General features: G+C 37.6%; 1 protein-coding gene across 2 annotated transcripts in view; it reads left to right on the top strand.

Annotated features, from left to right (window-relative positions):
* The first annotated feature begins 250 nt into the window (after positions 1-250).
* The window catches only part of LOC122801729 (protein-lysine methyltransferase METTL21E-like), a 463,867-nt gene continuing 451,493 nt past the window's right edge, over positions 251-12,624 (top strand). The window contains exon 1 of one of the 2 annotated variants that reach the window (XM_044071251.1): positions 251-552. The gene's annotated coding sequence lies outside the window, so the exon portion shown is untranslated. The remainder of the gene's footprint in view (positions 553-12,624) is intronic. The other variant, XM_044071250.1, reaches the window with a different exon arrangement.

The raw sequence follows: 12,624 nt of genomic DNA, 5'->3' as shown, positions 1-12,624 counted from the left end.
TCATGTCATGTTACCTTGTTCGGAAACAGATCTCAAAGTCTTGAAGCTCTGGGTTATGAAAGAATTTTGTTATCACAAGCTTGAACCTAAGGGCAACCAAATTCTGGTTTTAGTGCTCCAGTGTCTACAGTCTCCCTGCTGCTATCAGTCATCTGTCATTTCCTTATTTAGGGAAGCCCCAGCCCTCAGCTGTTACCAGAGAGAGTGAGCCAAGTCTGCCTCAGCTTGCAGCTGTCACGTCATATTAATTTGTGGGGCTGGATAAAATTGCTGGCAGTTTGTGTGAGAGAGAGAGAGAAAGAAAGGCAATTTTCCGAGACTGCTGGGTGAGCTAATTAGGAAAAAAACCTATGGGACAGACACTTGTTTCTGAACATTTTGTAACTGGGAAAGAACGAAACATTTAGGTATGTCATCAGCCTTACTGATATTTACATGATACTTTGCACACTGTATCTCCAGGGCACACTGAAGCTATTCAAATCATGTGACTGGATGCACGCAGAGTCATGGTGTTGAAACATTACTGCTACTTCACCTTCGCACTGCAAGGTAAAGTAGTGTTTTGAAATTTTAAATTTCTTAAATAGTTTGAGTAGCAAGAACTAGTGTAAACTGTTCATGTGAGATGGTTAAAGCTGCAGGATGAGGTTTCCTCTCACACCATGAATCAGACAGGTCCTTTCCCCACCCCCTTTCCCCAAGAGATTAATCCTTGTTGTATTTCAGACAATATAAGGTCACGGTCAAGGGTTAGAACTGGTAATGAACCGATAATGCTGCGGCTGTAAATAATATCTCCATGATGCTTGCAAAGATGTGTTTCTAAATCAGTAGTTTATGTTACCTGGCTCCATGAAAAAGGAAAGTATAGAATAATTATGTAAATATTTAACATTTTGTAGGCAGGTATTGCGTTTCCGTTGATGTTTTCGGGATATAACCACTGGAGACAGTTAAAATATTAACAGAGAAAACAAATCTAAACAAATCTAAATGTATTAAGTGCACAGCACCATATTAAAATACAAATACAGTTATAAAATAAAGAGAACATGAAGGAAACAAAGCTGAGGAGATACTTTAAGACAGAAAAAGAAGCTAGTGAGATGGTAATGTAGCCTGTTGGCATCCTGTCCTAGTGATGGAGTGACAGACAGCTCTTAATCCTGGAAAAATATGGGAAATACTTTATAGGGATACATTCCTGTGAAACTGAAGTGAAGATGAGTGCATGCGCGTGCGTGTGCATGTGTGCGTGCAAGTGTGTATATATATGTGTGTGTGTGTGTGTGTGTGTGTGTGTGTGTGTGTGTGTGTGTATGTACGTATATATAGCAAGGACATTGGTCTAAGGTATAAAGAGGGAAAAGGACAATAATTGCACAGACCTGTGATGCATAAGGAATTAACACTCAAGAAACACATGCACTGGCACTGCACGCAGGATATTCATGGTGGTAGTTTGGTGTGTCAGCTGCAAGATGTGAAATTCTGTAGTTTGAATTTTAACTGGTTATTTGCTAGAAAACAAAAGGTGAACTACATAGAAATATAGTGGTCAGGTTGGGAGACAGATACGAAGGCATCTTCTCTTTATTGTGGAAGGTAAAGAGAATTTGCCATCAAAGGTAGTGCATCTATTTTTGTCTGTATGACTACAGAAGGATAGCTTAGGGCATTTTAGCAATGTGACTTGTTCTCATTGGTTCCTATCCACTAAGAGGAAGAAGAAATGGATAACTAATTAGAGGAACTTTAAAGGCAACTATAGCACTGGCAAATATTTGCTTTCTGGAATTGCTGAGCCTGTTCTTAATCTTTTAAAAGTCAGACTAAAGTTATGTGATGAAGGAGGCCATGTTGGATCTTGTTATATAAGGAACAACACCGTCATCACAGACTGTGGCCTTGGCAACAAAAGATTTAATGTACACCACTGAGTAAGACTGGAGTATAAGGTGATCAAACAAAGAGCCCTTTAGGGCCTCTAAATAGAATGAATAATGAATGGTAGCTAACATCGATGCAGCTCTGAGTGAGCTCTGAGGTAGGAGACTGTCCACCAGTGTGTGTGGGGGGGGGTCCCAGACTAGCCAGCTTGCTGTGGGAGAAAGCATCAAAATACCGAAGTCATTCATAAAGTCGACTAAAAACAACTTCCGCTATCTTTCATCTCTGTAGAGCAGGTAATATGCCCAAAGATACCACTTCAAGGCTAAAGTATGGAGAGGAATGTCTAAAGCTGTAATAGCTGGTAAAATGGGTGGAAGGCGCTTGTTTCTTAATGTGCTATAGGATATTAGATGGAGGGATGTGGTGGCCATTTGTATGGTCATTCATAGTTCCAAACCTGTGAAGAGGATAATCCTGGATAGCTTACAGGTAGACGGGGTATCCATAAACAGAGGGAGGTAATAAAGAGAACACTAATTGACATGCTTAGAGCCTGTCCTTTCAGGGTAATATAATTTAAAGATGGTTGGATTCTAGAGCACCAGCTGACCTTTGATAGGTAAGGATCTATATAACTCAGCACGAAGGGAGAAAGTTTAGAACTGCAAAAACCAGGAAAAATCAAAATACTCAAGAACCATGCTTGGAGAGGGAGAACAGTGTGTAAGGAGTAGGCTGATGTAGATGGAAAGCTCTGTAAACATCTAGTACAAGAGCTGTGTAATAGACACAGGGCTCATGAATGCTAGTGCTGTTACAGGTACATTTTAGGCTGATTTACACACAGGGTGGTATAGAGAAAAAGTGGCAATCTTTATTAAGGACAGGTAACCAACCTGGAAAGACGTGTGCATCAATATAGGGGAAATAGTGGTTATCATCATGGAAAGACTACATCATAATTTTCTTAACTTTTATTAAGTTATAGTGTCTGAAGATGACACTTCTTGCTTTTATGATTCGTTCATCAAGAGAAAAGGTACTACTCTGTGGTGCCCCTAACTCATTTGAGCTGTCTTCCTGCTGTACTGTCCCCCCAGGCAATAGATATTTACCAGCATCAGGCATTTGTGCATGCTCACCTTTTTGTCATAGACTACATTTCTGTCAGTGGAAATAATTGACATATTTTGTTTACTGGATGGCCATAACTTTTGTTCAGTATTTTTTACAAAATATTTAAAAATTGCTCAGCTCTGTGGCATAGAGAGATAAAACCCTGTTTATGACCCCTATGACCTGAGTTCAGTTAGTGGTTCAGACACAAGAAGAAATCGACAAATGAAGGTGGAAAGAGTGAGCAGCCACTAATGGCTCACCGGTCCTGATGGGGAGTGAAATAACTGTAGCTCACCACTTGGGTGACACCTAGAGGAGCACATTGTATTACACCCACACAGGGTAGGCCTCTCTAGCACATGGTGCCCTTGTACAAGTATAAGAGCCAGGGAAGTCAACATGCGGAGGCATGCTTCCTGGGGTAGGCAGCATGTCATGGAGCTCACAGGGCCACTGTGAGGGAGGAAGATTGTCATTAGGATAGGTACATTACTCCATTGGAACAGCAAGCTGGACTGCTTCCTGCCACCTGACTGTTACCACTTGGGAATGGATGTGTCAGTCAGGCTTCCAGGGTAGGAATAAATTGAATACAGGGCTCTTGCCTAGACACAGAAATTGCAGCCCTCCACAAAAAGTTTCATGAGTCAGTGGCATATTGTTTTGTGGCCCAGACTTTAGCTTTGCAACTGTCAGTCTGGTCAACTACTAAAAATGAATACAAGCACAATATTATGATATAAGCTAGCATATGTCATATCAACAAAGAGTAAATAAAAAATAATAATTAAAATAAATCGGTACTTCTCATAGAAAACATCAGCCCTAATTAGGCCAGAGTTTTCCATTAGCACATATCTGAAAATTGTAGTCCAGTTGTTACTGTGAAGTTGTATGGCTATTATGATATAGCTGTCTCTCTGTGTGCATATTTATCTGTCTTTCTGACAATGTTCCCAACTTCTATATTTACTCGTTCTGTCATTGGGCTCACTGAGGTAATCCTTTCTCAGGCAGGCCCATATACACAGGCATCATGGCCATTTTTTTTACAAAAGGCCATATGCCTTCACAGTGTTATTTCATTTATTTATTTATTGGGGTGGCAAGAATAAAATGGTTCATAAGAGCGTAAGGTGGTTTCTACCTTTTGGAAACCATAGGTCTTATAATCAAATCATCCTATTGCAAGACAGACCAGTAGCAGATGAAGAAACTGCTAAGATCTGAGAACTGCAGAAGAAATGAGTTATAAATAATAATGCAATAACTTAAGGTCTTAATTAGTTTTAGTCAGTCTAGAAGTTAGAAGAGTGACTGCCTTGCTGCATGATAAATATGCATTCTTTATTTTTTTCCCTCTTTCTGAGTTGAGTACTTGATTTTTTTATGCTGAATGATTAAGTGTAATGCTTCAATATAGTCACTGAAGTGTTCTTGCTCCAATAAGCTGTTGCGTCTGTCTTGCTGTCTTTGTTGAAGCTGCTAGCTGTGAGTAAACCAAAAAAAAGCGTTCGCCACAACTGAATAACCAAAAAGAAAAACAGCTTACGCCTTAAGCTATGTATTCTTGGGAACCGGTACACACTTTGCCAAGGATGAACCAAAATCATCATCGCATACTTTTTGGTTCATCCTTGACAAAGCGTGTACCGGTTCCCAAGAATACATAGCTTAAGGCGTTAGCTGTTTTTCTTTTTGGTTATTTAGCTGTGAGTAAAAACACAAAAATCAGGATGAATTGAGCAAAAAAGTTAGATCTGAAATAGGATTGTGGAAGGTCAAAGAAAAGTGTTACAAGCATGGGCTATACAGAGTCATAGAAAGGATGGGTTCATTGGTTAGTACTAGACTAACTGCCCTTGTGAGCCATTGTAAGCCTAGCCAATTACCCCATGTGAGAAGCAAACCTTGCACCTCATGTCTATATGGTAAACACCCTAACCATTACACCAACCTCCCTTCTTATGCACCTAGATTTTGTAGCAAAACTATACTATAACACTATTTTAATTAATATAATTTGTTTTTGTTAGTTTTGTCTGACTGACAGATAAATCAGTTGTAGCACCCTCCAAATACAGGAGAATATTTTTCAATCTCTCTAGAACACTTTTTCTGTTTTTTTTTTTCACTGAATTTATTTTCCCATGTGTTTTGAAAAAAATGAAGGGTTAGCTTGTAAGAAATAAAGAAAAATAATGGATAAAGTTACTGCAGGTATTTTGCTAAGTGGCAGACTCCAGTTTCTACCTTTGCCAAAAGCCATTCTTGGTATGTGAAATACACATACATATGGCACAGAGTCATCTTGTATTTTGACATGAATGAGTTTCTAATTTGCATATTTTAAAATATCCATAACAGTCAAACTTACAACTTATATGATTTTTCATACATTCTTGCTTTTCCAGTCCTGCCTTCTACCTTGAATACATATAATCCATTATGTAAAAGTTACAAAGTAAAAGGTGGCTAGTATCACATATCGATATGTTCCTCTAGGGAGCAGTCTTAATAATGCTCAGAATACCAGTATGTGAATCATGGGCTGCAGTTTTCTGTTGTTATTGCACATGCTTCATGTAAAGTTAATGAATCTGGTAGCATCAAGGGGCGTCTCTCTCCTGTTCCTTACAGAGTCTACTGAATACCAGTTGTTACATGGTGCTAGAAGTAAAATCAGAATTAATGTAGCTTCAGGAGTTTTACTGTCTCTCTGAAAAAGTATACAACTGCAGCCTCCAGACAACTTTCAGTTTCAAGGTAACCTTTCTCAGAATTGGAGGCACTAGGTCCTGACATTTGATTTATTCTTTGTATTGGGTAGAATATTAGCACAATAATCTACCTTTTAGCATTTCACAGATGGAGCCCTAAATTTTTTATATTTTGGCTTTTGAGAGCAACAAGAGTTTAGTGCAGTGAACAAATAGAAGTCTCAGACTTACTTTGTATGAAGCAAAAATCTTCCATAGGGTCCCACAGGGAGTACTGATACTTGTTAATACTTAATTTGGCAGCTGGTTCTAAGCTGGTTCTTGTAGTTCAGAGTTTGAGTCCCTCAGACTCCATTTGCCTACTGTGTGACTCTGATTCATGGAACCAGACATTGCTTTGGAACAGTTGGGAAGCTGGGCTAGGATCCTTATTGGTCTCCTGAACTGCATTCCTAGTAGTAACCTATGAACCTACATGATTCAGTGGTATGAGCTAGACTCATGTCTGCTAAATGAATCCAAGAGGTATGCTGTTAGGAGAAGCAGATTTAACATTAAATAAAGATACTGATGCATGTAGATCAGAATCAGAATCACATTTATTGGCCAAGTATGCATGCATACAAGGAATTTGACTCTGGTTTCAGTGACTCTCCAAGTATGAATTGCATAAATGACGTACATACAACTATTAATAGATTAGTACTAGGCTAACTACACTTACGAACCATTTTTTAAGCCTAGTCAATTATCCCTTGTGAGACTCAAACCCTGCACTTTGTGTTTGTAAGGCAAATACATTAACCATTAGGCCACCCTCCCAACCCCCATTAAGAACAAGATAAACAACATACATGCAACTATTAAGAACAAGGCAAAAAAGTAAATTTACATATACATATACATACAAGGTGCAAAGTGCAACTCAGTGCACGAAATACTGAAATAAACTCGGAAAGAAACAAGTATTTACAATATGTAAACAATAAATATAATTAAAAAGCTGCATGTGAGACAGAAAGGAAGGCATGCATGAGAAAACGAGTGAGAGTGAATCAGTTTATGACAGACTTAATGGTAAGGGCACTATGAGAACCATGGAAAACACGGTGCAGGTAAGATGTATATGACTTCTGGCAATAAATGTGATCCAAAGAAATGTTGTTCATTTCCTCCTTTACTTAGAAGCTATGGAAACAGAACTTACTCTGATAAAATCTGTAGTGATACGTTTTCAGTTGAGAAATCTGCATCTTGTAAAGCAAAGTCTCAAACATTGATTGTTTGTGGATACAACAGAACACTGCGAGTGAATGTCATGGGAAAGACAAAAAGATGAGCATTCAGATTTCAGATAAGAGATTCTTAGAATTAATAATTAGCGTCATCATGTGTTTAAAATAGATACCAAAGAAGACCGTAAAATAAGAAATAATGTTTTGTGTTTAAAAGAGACGGTAGCAGAGCCTAAATTAATAATCAGTGTCTTATGTTTAAAAGAGACACTGGAGCAGAGCTTATCCTAAAGTCTACTTGAGTGTTCAAAGCAATGAGACTGAAAACAAGTGAATTGAAGCTTTTTATGTACAAGTTATAATGCAAAACTGCTCTCTTGGAAATTGTTTACTTGTCAATATAAAGTAGGAGATACAAGATTCTATTCCAGAGTCATACGTGAGGGTCCAGTAATATTATGTTATATGACTTGTCAGAGGCTTGCATTGATGAAAATAATTTATAATGTAAATGCAAGGAGTAATCATGCACTTTGTGAGTGTGATGACTTATTCACTGTGCAAGGTGATTTACAGGAAAACACTATATTTAGATAAACTCTGCAACCTTATCTGTTTTTTTGCATGCAAGTTGTAGTAATCTTGAGGAGTAGATTGAAAAGGAATCAGTCAGAAAAGAGAGCGTGAGTGTGATTTTTATGCCTCAAGCAGACTTCAAAGAAATTTTCCTCAGGTAGATAGCAAATGTTGGACGTATGATGGAGAAGAAAGAGGTAACTGGGAGCACATACTTTGGGAGTGTAATAAATTGGTAGATTTTAAAAATTGCCTACAGAGTACTCTGTCAGAAATACTGGATCAGCAAATGGCTGTAAGTAAGGAAATAATTCTTTTGAGCTGGGGCACCAGATTTGAATTGCCTGGCCACGGTAAGGCCTTGTTAAGTTTAATTCTGTTGCCTGCCAAAAAAGCAATTATTAGAAAATGGAAATCAGACTCTGAACCAACTGCATTTGATTATAAAAGAGGTAAAAGAACTGGAAGAAGAATCATTAGACAAGAGAAGGAACAAATTGCATAGAAATAAATGGACATTGTAGGAAACAATACATGCAGAAAAATGTTCAGTAGGTAGAAGAAGACAGGAATTGAGCAATTTATGTAATGTTGTACTGATAATAGGTATAAATAAAGAAAACGTGATGCATAATATATGTAAATGGAAACATGTTAATATGGTTTGTTTTCTTTTATTTCTTTTCTATTAATGTATGTTTGCCTGGGTCTTAAGTGATAATTCAATAAATGTGTTTTACCAAAAAAAAAAAAAAGAAAGACATATACACTATCTGCCAAAATTTGTAAATAAGTGGTTACAGTTAAGACGCAAGACAACATTCATATATGCATAGATCCAGAATATATTAATAAAGCTACCCACTTCATACAGTAGCAGAGTACAAAGGATTAGCTCAGATAACATCACTTTAGCTATCAGATCTAGGAGACTCTCTGATACTCTCCCTTTGGGAGGAATAAAAACACGTTGTTGAAGTTTCAAGTAGTTTATTCAGTTAAGTAGGTAGATGGACGAGTGGTGCCAAGTGGTGAAATCAGAAAGGGTCTTACATCTACACCGTATTTAATACCTGCAAATCCATATCAGGTACAAAAAATCCTGAAACAAAACTCAGTCATGATAGAAATATTATTATGATAACCAGGTGAGGTCCTTTTCCTCTTTAAAGGATCCAGAGGCATAAAGTAAGAGTAGCAGTTGAATGCATGAGTCATATTGTAACTTTAGAGAGCTGAAACTTAGATGAAGAAAAAGAGTTATGGTTGTAGTATAAATGCCTGTTCTGAATGATAAGCAAGTACTTGTGAATTTTTTTGTATGATATAGTTATTTTCTTTCCCCAATATGATTCCCAGACTAATACCATCTATTACTTGTACCCAATTGGTCATTTATTTCCCCATTTGAGAGTAAGAATCAGATTCATGCCCAGGCCAAATTGAAACCTCATGAACCATACATTCCTGGGCTGAAATAGAGCCTTCATGAGCCATTCATCCCACTGAGAGAGAGACAAGTATTAGAGTATGAACAGTGTAGACAGTGTACAAGTTGTCCCTAATGCCATCTCTATTGCAGGCTAGTAATCTCACATAGTGCAATTGTTCTGCCTGGCTCCATGATGCAGAGGGATGGAGCCCTTATTATGCCTCAGGTGACCATGAATTGATGAGCAGCCCATCACTGGAGGAGCCAGGCAAGGATGAAGAGGGGTAAAAAGGGGCGTAGCCCGCTCATCTTTGCTGGGGGATGGGGAGGGTGTTGGATGCTCAATGAGCACACACTGGATTGTGATTTCTCTGGTGGAAACAGTGGAAATCACTTAATGTGCAAGAAGGAAGGGGTGGGGCTGCTTGCTGCAAACATCCTTTATATAAATGAGTTCTGACCAGCATGGACAGCCCATTGCTCTTCCCTCTTCAGTTCTATGGGCTGCAAATCTGTAGAGCATGTAGGACTAAAGCTGAAACTCCTAAAGCCATGCCTAGTGGCTGTCTTAAAGATATCCCCTTCTAGTCAGCCCTCACTGTGGTGAATTGGAATGAGTTGGCTGATTGTTGGGGGGGGGGCTGATAGATGATACGTAGGGGAGACAAATAATAAAAAAAAAGAGTAATACCATCCTAGAGCCATTTCTAAGGCAGACCTCAGGCTTTATGTGGTACTTGCCTCACACAACTACAGGGACAACTTGATATTGCTCAATGAGTGCAGTAAGGATAGCTTCGTCGTCCTTTCACAATGAAAAGCAGATGTTGGGCACTCCATCATATCCACCCCACTCTCCCAGTATCCAAGCTGCTAACCAAACTCTGGTCAATTGGGATATAGTTAGCACCTTATCTCTCTACAATACAGTGATAGGCAGTACACTACTTCTCAGAGTTTATTGTGACAGTGTTAGAATTTAGTGCATCAGTAAAGAAAGTGTTGGGACAACTATTGGCATATGGCTTGATAAAGGAGCAATTGGCTGTTGAACAGTTTTGAATTTCTTAAACAGTTAATGACACAAGCCTGCATAACCATCAACAATGACGTATTCTGATGAGATTAAGTCAGCCTTAGGGTTTACAGTAAGTTGCTTACATCACCCAAAGTTAATCACACTTGCTTGAGAATAACAGCTTGCTAAAGGGTTTGTGTTAATTTTTCTTGAGACATATAGTAGCAAGATCCTATTGTACATATGTGCTGATTACTAGCTTCTCCTACCTTGTTGCCCCTGAAGAAATTGAGAGAGAAAGGTTCTTCTGCTTGTCAATGATTTGCTCTTTTTTTCAAAGTACAGTGAGTTTGAAGTGGAAATAATAAAGTCTGTGTGTGGCTTGCATCCTGCAAAAATAAAAAAAATGTTGAATTTGCTGATATTATTTACCAGTTCAGTTACTTGTGATATTTGTTTCTTGGTGCATGTGCTTGTAAAACACAATATTCTGTTGCAGAACTTCTGTGATAAGAGCTTACTTGATTTGAAGAGATGTAGTGGAACAAGAATGGAACTGGTACACTGATTTTACAGCAAGATTACCCATTTACTTAATTGGTCAAGAGCGTATAGAGATACACAGGAGTGGATAAAGAGATGCTAGCCATAATAGATGAGCATGAAAATATGTGTGTGTGTGTGTGTGTGTGTGTGTGTGTGTGTGTGTGTGTGTGTGTGTGTGTGTGTGTGTGTGTGTGTGTGTATCAAACAAATACTAGCAGAAACTACCATAAGTCATGGTTAAGGCGCACTTGCTAAAGAAATACAGTTACAGGCCAGGAAAAAGGGTGTAGATAGAACATATTCTGAATCATTAATTGCTGTTTAAGTAGCAAGAAACTTTGCTTCACGATAAACTAAAGTTAAATGGATTTTGCAGCACAGATGCAAAACTTTGCTTCATGATAAACTAAAGTTAAATGGATTTTGCAGCACAGATGCTAAACTTTGCTTCATGATAAACTAAAGTTAAATGGATTTTGCAGCACAGATGCACAGATGCAGATATTTAATGAAAGTAGCTATGAAAAACTTACCCAAGCAGAAGTTTGCCATATAATAATAAATTACACCTTACCTTACTTTTCATTTAAATATATGATTAGCTATATTACTGGATTACTTAAAGTAGACAAACTGACAGCGCCTAATAAACTGACGAAGAAATGATGTCAAGAATAGATTATTCTTACTTGGGGATGATGAAACATAAAGAAAAGTCAGGAGTGCAAAGTTTGGCTAACCAGGAATGACTGCATATGTAGGGCATGAATATTAGCTATATGCTGTGTGTATAATGCATATTATACAAAAAAAGTGTATTACTATACAAACATGAGCATGTTGACTGGACAGCCCAAGCATTGTACCCATTGCAAATCAAGCATATGCTACCAGAAAAATGTCCAGCAGCTAAAATACCATTAAGCAGCCGGACTTTCTCTTAGTATATGCTAGATAACATTATTCTAAACCTCTTCTACCAAGGAGATATCAAAATATGAGAAAAAAATAGGGTACATTCCACAAAACTAAATAAACAGAAACATACCTAATTTTCCTCATATTTTTTGTGCTGTCCCTCATAAAATTTTCATTTTTTTTAATAGTGTAAAAAAATGCCAGGGAAATGCTCTTGTCTCCATTGTTTCTCTTGCTCTGATGTCCTGTACAAGTTGGGAATGTCCAAATAAGTCCCATCTACATGTGCAGTACTTCAAGGAAGAGAAGACAACACAGAAGGTGACTAAAGCACTATTATAGCAAAAACTCATTATTTAAGAAAAGTAAGCTATTTCTTTCTTAAATAATGTTATGTAGAATAGCTATAATCTACTCTGTGTGTGGGTATATCAGGATTTAGATAAAAGTAACAGCTAGTAATGTAAATAAACCCAGTGAACTCCACAGGAATAAATAAAAGAATACAACGCCACTGGAACCATGAACCATTCTAAAACCTCTTAAATTATCCAGAATAAAATGCATAGATAATGCAAATCCGCACAGCAGGGTAAAATCTACAAGTAAAATCTACTAGTTATTACAAACTCCCCTTGCATGTTAGAAAACTTTAATCTAGTAAGGCATCATCAGGCATAACGGTTGAGTAAGTAGCATTGCAATTATTAAAAGCAGTAAGTCACATGATACATTCAATTAGACCTTCTTCTGAAATTCCACTAATAAAGGCATTAAATGAACATTTACATTTAAGCCTGGTGGTAAATGTGCTTCTAAACAAAGTATCCAGTAAAATTCCTCTGTCTCGCACTGAGTCAGGTATCACTTTGTGTAAGAAACTTAAAATTATGATTTATGCCTTTTTCTTTTATAGGTTTAAAGGACAACAACAGGACTGTATTAATAATTAAATTCTCAACTTCACTGTCCTTTTTCTCCCTTTTTACAGTCCCTGCTATGAATAAACAACAATACAGCATTTAAAATATTTTAAATTGACTGTTTCTCTCCACAAGAACAGTACCTTACCATACTGTGGTGGTATAACTTTCAAAAAACTTTTATCCCACCCTAGAAAAGCTTGCTGCAGTCTCAAATTCATTGCTGTCATCAAGGCCAATG

The sequence above is a fragment of the Protopterus annectens genome, chromosome 5.part0, assembly GCF_019279795.1.
Source record: "Protopterus annectens isolate FY-2018-M chromosome 5.part0, PAN1.0, whole genome shotgun sequence".
In the NCBI taxonomy this organism is placed as follows: domain Eukaryota; kingdom Metazoa; phylum Chordata; order Ceratodontiformes; family Protopteridae; genus Protopterus; species Protopterus annectens.
The sequence above is the reverse complement of the archived record's forward strand: the minus strand, read 5'-3'. Positions and strand labels throughout refer to the sequence as shown.